We start from the raw sequence: 8626 nt of genomic DNA on the forward strand, positions 1-8626 counted from the left end.
CTGCCTCGCTTGGCGCTCAGCATTAAGAGGTTAGTGTTAGGACTGGTCGGCCTGGTGTCAGGATAATGTGACTGGATAGGACATCATGCTACATGTCTGCGGCATGATGCCCCAGTGTTAGACATCACTGTAAACTGCCACAGAACATTAATACAGTTACATGCAAGAGGTATCTTTAGTGAACGAACGAAACAAACTATAATAAGTTTCCTCTAATTGACGCATGACCAGCAATATCACAACTACACATTTACGTCAAAACTTCACGATTGCCTGCCTACCTCACAAATGCACTGTAGCGCCTTTACTTAACTACCATAAAATACAAAATACAAATCACAACTCAAACACCAAATACCGGGAACTATTTTTCCTACGCTACCTTAAGTCTGTCAGATCATGATTTTAAGCCTCATTTCGCCTGTAACTCTACACAATATTTACCGTCATAGTAAGAATAAAAGGCGTCTCCAGATAACGGGACAGTCCATTCTCGATCATTCAATTGTACGATTTACCAGTCTCTATCATGAATACTGCACATGGCGTCACACAATCAATCGCACAATTAGATTTTAATAGGGACTATTTGGCGACTGGGACACTTATGAGGCTTTGACCTGAGTTCACTAAAACTAAACCATGCCATCATGCAAAATAAACGTTTGACGTGTTTTATATTGAAGAGATCTTATCATGCATTGGCTTATTAATGAAGGTGATTGCACTAAGGTGACAAATTTTTGTACACTAAAGTTAAAAATGTGTTATTGTGTGGGACATTTTAAATTCTTAACCGTAGTCTTACCAATAAAATTATTTTAACTGAAGATTGGCATGCAGATCTTTGATTATTTCATTTTAGAAAAGGGACACATTCTTTGTTTTTTCACACAATTCTGACAATTCAACTTCTTCAGACTCCTGGACACCATTTTTACTTATATATGCAACAAACATTATATAAAGAGTCAACATGATAATTTTAATTTAGTTTATTAATATGGATGGGAACTATGTGTATCACGTGAGATTACTGTAGTATTTAGACTGAACTGATGCTTATTAAATGTCTCTTATTTGATTGGATGATTTCTAGCACTGTGTATATGTGTGTGTCCCCGTTCTAATGGTAAAGATTCTCATACAGTGCTTGTCGGAAATCAACCTCAAATCAATTAGAAATGACATGTATATATCAAATGCATATTAAAATAGATCTTTATCGCTTATAATTTGTTAAAATATAAATGTTCCCGTTTTGATGGTAAAAATCAAATGTCCTCGTTTTGTAGGTTTTACAAGAATGTGTGTGTGTGTATGTGTATGTGTACACGAATGCGCGGGATATTTGAAATGTTTTAAATTTTAGTGAGCTGTGGAACAAAGTTCTTTATTAGTGAAGAGTACGTCTGGACATTCGCTTCAAGTACTGTACCAGTACTCTGCGTATAACCTCTACACAAGTCCTATTATCCAATTATTAACTCCCATGTTCAATTCACTGTTTGGTATGCTGTTCATACAAAGAAAACTACTGCACATCCAACTACATAACGGTTTTCAAATCATCAGCCCTTCATTGAATCTTTGATAACTGGATTCAGCCAAAAATGGCTTACATCTAAATCAGGGCTGCGACAAAGTGTTGATGCTGTGCTCTTTCTGAAGTCTGTCACGACGGCGGAGTTATGCCCCTTTGCGTTTGCAAGGAGTAGATGCATACAGTTGGTTTGTTAGTGATCCATAGCTTTTGGCAACACCTTGGATGTATAAATATGGCCATTGATATTAGCAGTCAGACAAGGCTACTTGGACGACTGTTCCATTTGCATTGACAACTAATGCGTATAAACTGTCTTCAAAGTCCGATTACGTCAAGCATTTTGTGGTCTCTGCTTGTTTTCCTTATTAAATTTGTATTACTTCGTTCAGTCGGGATCAAATTATTTTCAATGTGTCATCACCTGTGACGGTCTCATTCAAAGGTATCTGGTCATTTTTTGATTATTTCGAGAGTAGCTGTTTGACGATTTCAACCCGGGTCTGTTTTTGATCAGCTGCCAAAAAACGTGGGACCTATTTTGCAGAAATGTTTCTGAGCTTCAAATGATTCTTCACTATATTAAATACAGCTGACGAATTAATTGCCCCGTTCACAGCATCCATTTTCCCTCAGCATTATCCCCATCCCCATAACCAATCGCAGACAACGGTCTTCGATGACATGGTCATCTTTCGTGAATTGGCGGCCATCTTTAAAACGACGAAACCACTTCAAAATTGTAGGATATGATAGAGCATTACATCCATAAGCTTGATCCAGGTCGGCCCTGATAACTGACAGACGATATTCTAAGACCACTGATAACAGACTGAGGTTATCTCTAGAGCCATGGAAACAAACAGAGGGTATTCTATGAGCGCCCGGATTATATAGCATTTTCTTTGCACAGTAATTGTTTTCCTGATCTGTAATTTTATACGTCACTACACGCATTTATCTGCACATGTCCGTTGTGCCGTACATGCAGCTGCAGACCATTTGTATAGAAAGCTATTTTGTCTTTAGATCGGTATTAAATTTATTGACAGGAAAAATAAAATTGAAACAAAATATTCATAGCTTTTAAATACCCCTCGTGTATTGCATGTATTCGGGTTGTGGATTAACAGACTGCCATTAAGGACCGATTTGGTAGTTATTAATGATCTTAAACTCGCTGATATATACCCTCTTATGCAACCTATTCGGTGGCCTAAGTGGTTGGAGCGTCTGCCTCGGATGCGAGTGGTCGCGGGTTTGAACCCCGGCCGAGTCATGCCAAAGACATAAAAATGGTACCAGCAGCTGCCTCGCTTGGCGCACAGTATTAAGAGGTTAGTGTTAGGACTGGTCGACCTTGTGTCAGGATAATGTGACGGGGTGGGACATGATGCTACATGTCTGCGGCATGATGTCCCAGTGCTAGACATCGCTATAAACTGTCACAATGCGGACATCGTAGCAATATGACTGAATTTTTTTAAAAACTACGTTAAAATCCAAATAAAACACACACATACACATTCTCTCTCTCTCTCTCTCTCTCTCTCTCTATCTCTCTCTCATGCATAACGTTTATTTGCCTTACATGTGTATGCACTTAAGGCATACTTTTTCTAATGAGAAAACACTAAGTGCAAGTGTTCCCGAGTGAAGATACAAGAATTATTCCATGCTAATAATATTTGGTACATGACAGTTTTGTGTTTGGCGCAAGGAGAATATGCACACACTGTGTGCTACACCTGTGGCCGCAATAAGAACACATTTCTTTAGTATGGACCAGTGATGTGGAGCTAAAGTCTCTAACGTAAAACTCTAAATCCAGCAATCGTGGATTTGTACCAACAGGAACGTAAAAAAAAAAAACCTTTGCCTGTCACATATCTGTTTGGTCTCAAAGAATAATGTGACGCAGTTAACGGCCACGAGTACAAGTATTGATTTATCTTTATCAAATATTTACTTATTAGTGTCAATCCACCGACTGGAACCAACTATGACACTGAAGGACTTTTACTTGTAACAAGCGGCATGCAAATTACGATAACAAATAGTGCTGATTATCTGTAACGCTTTTAATTTTTATTGCAGGTTACAATTTGTATGAGACGAAAACAATAATGATATACTGCGCACTATATTAGAATACTGAACACTAATTTATTCTCTGTTAGATTACTGAACACTAGTTTCTACTATGTTAGATTACTGAACACTAGTTTCTACTCTGTTAGATTACTGAACACTAGTTTCTGCTCAATTAGAATACTGAACACTATCCAGTACTCTAATATAATACTTAACACTATCTAGTAATATAATAGTATACTGAACACTCTTGTACTCTATTAGGATAATGAACACTAGCTTCTACTTTGTTCGAATATTGAACACTAGCTTGTACTCTATTAGAATACTAGACACTATCCAGTACTCTAAAATAATACTTAACACTATCTAGTAATATAATCAAATACGGAACACTCTTGTACTCTATTTGAATGCTGAACACTAGTTTCTACTCTGTTAGATTACTGAACACTAGTTTATGCTCTGTTAGATTACTGAATACTAGCTTGTACTCTATTAGAATACTTAACACCAGTTTCTACTTTGTCAGAATAGTGAACACTATCCAGTACTCTAATATAATACTTAACACTATCAGTAATATAATATAATGCTGAACACTCTTGAACTCTCTTTGAATACTGAACACTAGTTTCTACTTTGTCAGAATATTAAACACTAGCTTGTACTCCATTAGAATATTAAACACTGTCCAGTACTCTAATAGAATACAGAATACTCTTATACTCTATTAGAATAATTAACACTATCTAGTATTATAATATAGCACTTATCACTTTTGTACTCTATTAGAATACTGAACACTAGTCAGTACTCTAATATAATATTGAACACTATGTAGTACTCTAATAGAATACCGAACACTCTTGTACTCTGTTAGAATACTGAACACTTGTTTGTCCTCTGTTAGAATGCTGAACACTATCATGTACTCTATTAGAATAGTGAACACTAGGTTGTATTCTGCTTGAATACTGAAAACTATCGTGTACTTTATTAGAATAATGAACACTATCTTGCACTCAATTATAATAGTCTAATGCACTAATTAATTGAGATATATATTTATATCCCAAATGTAAAATATGATTCATTCTGAAATCAACTGCATAAATGCAGGGCAGAGGACATGATTTGTGGACCCTAGGAAACATTCTCCAGTAGACCTCTATGAATTACAAATTGTGACTGCCGTGGGCCCCGTGACCGTTCCGAGTTCTGCAACCCTGCACGCGGCCTTACATATATTGATATATAACAATACATTCACAGCCGCAAGAAAACTTTAGCAGGTGTCTATTTTGTTTATTTTAATGTGACATAGTCATCACCAGTATCACACTGTTTAAATTAATATTATCACTATCACTCTTCTTACTACCATCACTACCACTACTACTGCTGCTGCTATTGCCACTACAATACAAACTTTGAATCACTCTACCTTCTAGTAACAGCAGTTTATTTTGTTTTTCATGTTATATCGACAGAACTGAGTATTCAGTTTGAAGCGTGCCTAGAATACAAAGTTTAATAGCTTGACTAAACGGTTCTTGAATTCAATTAATTAGTAATATAAATAATTGCCGGTAGTACTGTCCCAATGTTTACACACATAATTAAAGTTCTGTGAACTCTTTCTCGCCCTAAATGCTTGGCGATTACTGTTCAATTTATTTGAATTTTACTTGGTTTTTCACACTGATTTACGCATATATGTTACCATATTTAGGTGTGCATAAGTCATACTATCATCGGTACGACGCCGTATATATCAGTGTATAAGACGCGCCCAGCTGATTTTTGTTAGTTACCGTACTCAGACGTGTATGGGGCTTACTCAGCCGTGTTTTATTTTCAGCAAATGAACTAACTGGCTGATTTTGGTCATGAGAGATATTGTATAGCGTTGTACCAAGTTTATTTCTGTATTCAGCACACGATATGGCGGCCAGTATAACTGCTGGAGGAAGAACACGGAAAAACCCTGGAAAGATCCACCGACCAACGGGAAGATCCTGGCAAGTTTTCTCACCTACTCAGTGGCCGAGCCCGAGACTCTTACTCACGCAGATGGAGGTGAGATGGCAGTGATCCGTAACAGCCAGCGCTTTAGACTATTTGGTCACTCGGGATCTCCGTATTTTTGTATTGCAGGTTACCATCTGTAGCCATATATAAGACGTACCATCTGGTTTCTGTATCTAAGGTACGTTATTTAGTCGTGTATATGATATACCAAGATGATTTCTGCCACTTAGTTATGGTATTTAGCCATGGATAAGATGTACTCAGCTGATTTTTGTAATTTACGGTATTTAGTCGTATATATGATATAACTGTCAAATTTCTTTATCTAATTTACGGTATCGAGTCGTGTATAGGATGTATCTAGACGATTTCTGTATCTAAATGACCGTATTTAGTCGTGTATTAGACGTACCAGGATGATTTCTGTCTCTAAGTTACAGTATTTGGTCGTGTATAAATTGTATCCAGCTGATTTCTCTAAGTCTAGGTATTTAGATGGTGTATAGGATGTATCCAGCTGATTTTTGTATCTAAATTACGGTGTTTAGTTGCGTAAAAGGCGTATCCAGATGAGTTCGGTATCTTTGTTACGGTATTTAGTCGTGCATAAATAGAACCCATCTGAGTTCTATATACGACATACCCTATTTAGTCCTGAATAAGCCTTACCCACCTGGTTTGTGAATGCATGTTACAATATTCAGTGGGGCCTCGGGTAGCAAAAAGATATAAAGCGCTCACCTTTACATATAACTGGTATCTCACCTTTCTCCATGTGGGGTAGAATTTCGGCTCGGCCATTATGGATATGTGAGAAAGCTTGCCAACATCTTCGAGTGGGTCGGTGGTTCTTCTGTCGAGCTACCCCAGGTATAGACTATCATGTGCTGATAGTGGTGTTCAACCTAGAAACCACAGTCTACAATATTTAGTCGTATATAAGATGCACCCAGCTCCTATTTCTATGTACCTTGAGATTATTTAGTCATGATTAAGATGTATTCAGCAAGGGACAGCCTAGACCCAAATTGTCCCATAATGCATTATTTTCTTACGCTCTAGAAACTATTTTCGTAAAGATTAAATACTTTCCGCAAATTAAAGCGCATCCGACATAAAGTGTTTAATCTGTGATTCCATCGAGTAAATGCAATCAAATCGGCTTTAGTGGTCCTCTGGAAATAAACCATGTGGTGGTATCCATGTATTTTTCAAGTGAAAAAGAACTTCTTTCACAAAATAACTCAATAACAATACCTTGTATGTAATTTTCAACGCATCCCCATAAGCTAAGTTGGTAGAATGTCGGATACGTGATCAAAGGGCTGTGGCTTTGAGTCTAGCCCAAGTAAGCCCGTGTTGGCTGCATCGGTCGGTCGATAGCAAAGGCACTTAGTTCCCATTTCCCCAGCATGATATAGACAAATTGTTAAATAACCATTAAAAAAACAAAATTATATATGTTGTTAAGTATATTTGATTTAATTTACATTTGATTTATTTAATTGTTTGTCTGTTAGTTTGAATTTTTAAAAATTCTATTACATGCTATTGTAATGTAATTTTATTTACTGGATTTGATATTTTCCAGAAATTCAGTTCAGTTTTTTTATAAACCTAATATTGGATACTTTGTATTTAATACTGACCTAGTTCCTGACCTTGATTCATGAGTTGAAGTAATCAACTTTTTTTATTCTTTCTTATAGTAGTTTCATAAAGTGAAATCGAGGCCGTACTTCAAGTACGTGACAAATAACATGTAGCAATTATTTCGAAACTCTTGTTTTACCGGAAGACTGACCCTCATAAGGGCATTAGTTTTGCGCAGTAGCCTGATTTAATATTGATGTATTGAGAAATAATTTTAGTTTTGCCTTAACCCTAGAAACGTCCAGATGTTTTTTGTTGTGACCAGTTTGAGTTTAATTTTTAATTTTTCTTCAAATTATTTGGATTCTAAGATTATTTTTCGCTGGAAATACTTGTGTTCAAAATTAATTCTTGGAAAAAACAGTTATCGAAATTTACAGAATTCAAGCACTGAAATATTATTTTCTGTGGTTCAACAAAGAACTCTTGACACATCATTACTACACTGACTACATTATACGGCATCGCCTTCCCTTTTGGATTTCATCGGGATTCGAACTCAATTTCATTAGAACATTTTATTACTAGGACTTCTATTGTTTAATTCTTGGATTATTCTTGGATTACTTTCGGATTTGATTCTTAAAACCGTAAGTTCTTTATTTTCATTTTTACCTTGTTTTTCTAGGGAAAAAAATTATTTGTTAAATTTTATAAAGCTTGTTGTCTTCACTCTTTTCTTGTTGCGTTTTGTAAGAGCCGAAACGTAACAATATTGTGTTTCGCTTGGCATTTATAATGCTTACCACAACAATAAGTCATTACATAACAAAAATAAATCTTCGCTCCAATTATATTTCGGCCTGTGTTACAGCTCATTCCATCTCTATGGAAATTAGTCATTCTGCCCTTAAATTAGACAATTCACCAAGAAGGTTCTCTACATCACAAAATGTCCACTTAGAAAAGGTCTACCGTTACATACTTAGTTAAAATAGACGTAACCTATCCATCATGATAAAGGGTCTTTATGTATTGCACTTATATCCAGGCAGCCCTTCTGGACAGGTGGTCTATGCTATTTAATGGACTTCAGTACATTTTAATACTACTCGTACTATGAACTCATTACCAAATCTAGTCACACTAAACGTTTAATAGTTATCCGTTTTTTTTTTTGTTTTTTTTTTTTGCAGGGCCTGCTTTAGCAACCACAGGGCCCAATTTGGATCATTTTGGCGGGGCTTCTGCTCCTAACACGCGGGGCCCACCTGCATTTGCAAATAAACTTTTGAGCAAGTTTTTTTTATGATATTGAACTTAAAATTTGCTTCCATCGCTTTAAAATTACTTTCTCTCCAT

The sequence above is a fragment of the Sinohyriopsis cumingii genome, chromosome 14, assembly GCF_028554795.1.
Source record: "Sinohyriopsis cumingii isolate HCF-2022 chromosome 14, ASM2855479v2, whole genome shotgun sequence".
In the NCBI taxonomy this organism is placed as follows: domain Eukaryota; kingdom Metazoa; phylum Mollusca; class Bivalvia; order Unionida; family Unionidae; genus Sinohyriopsis; species Sinohyriopsis cumingii.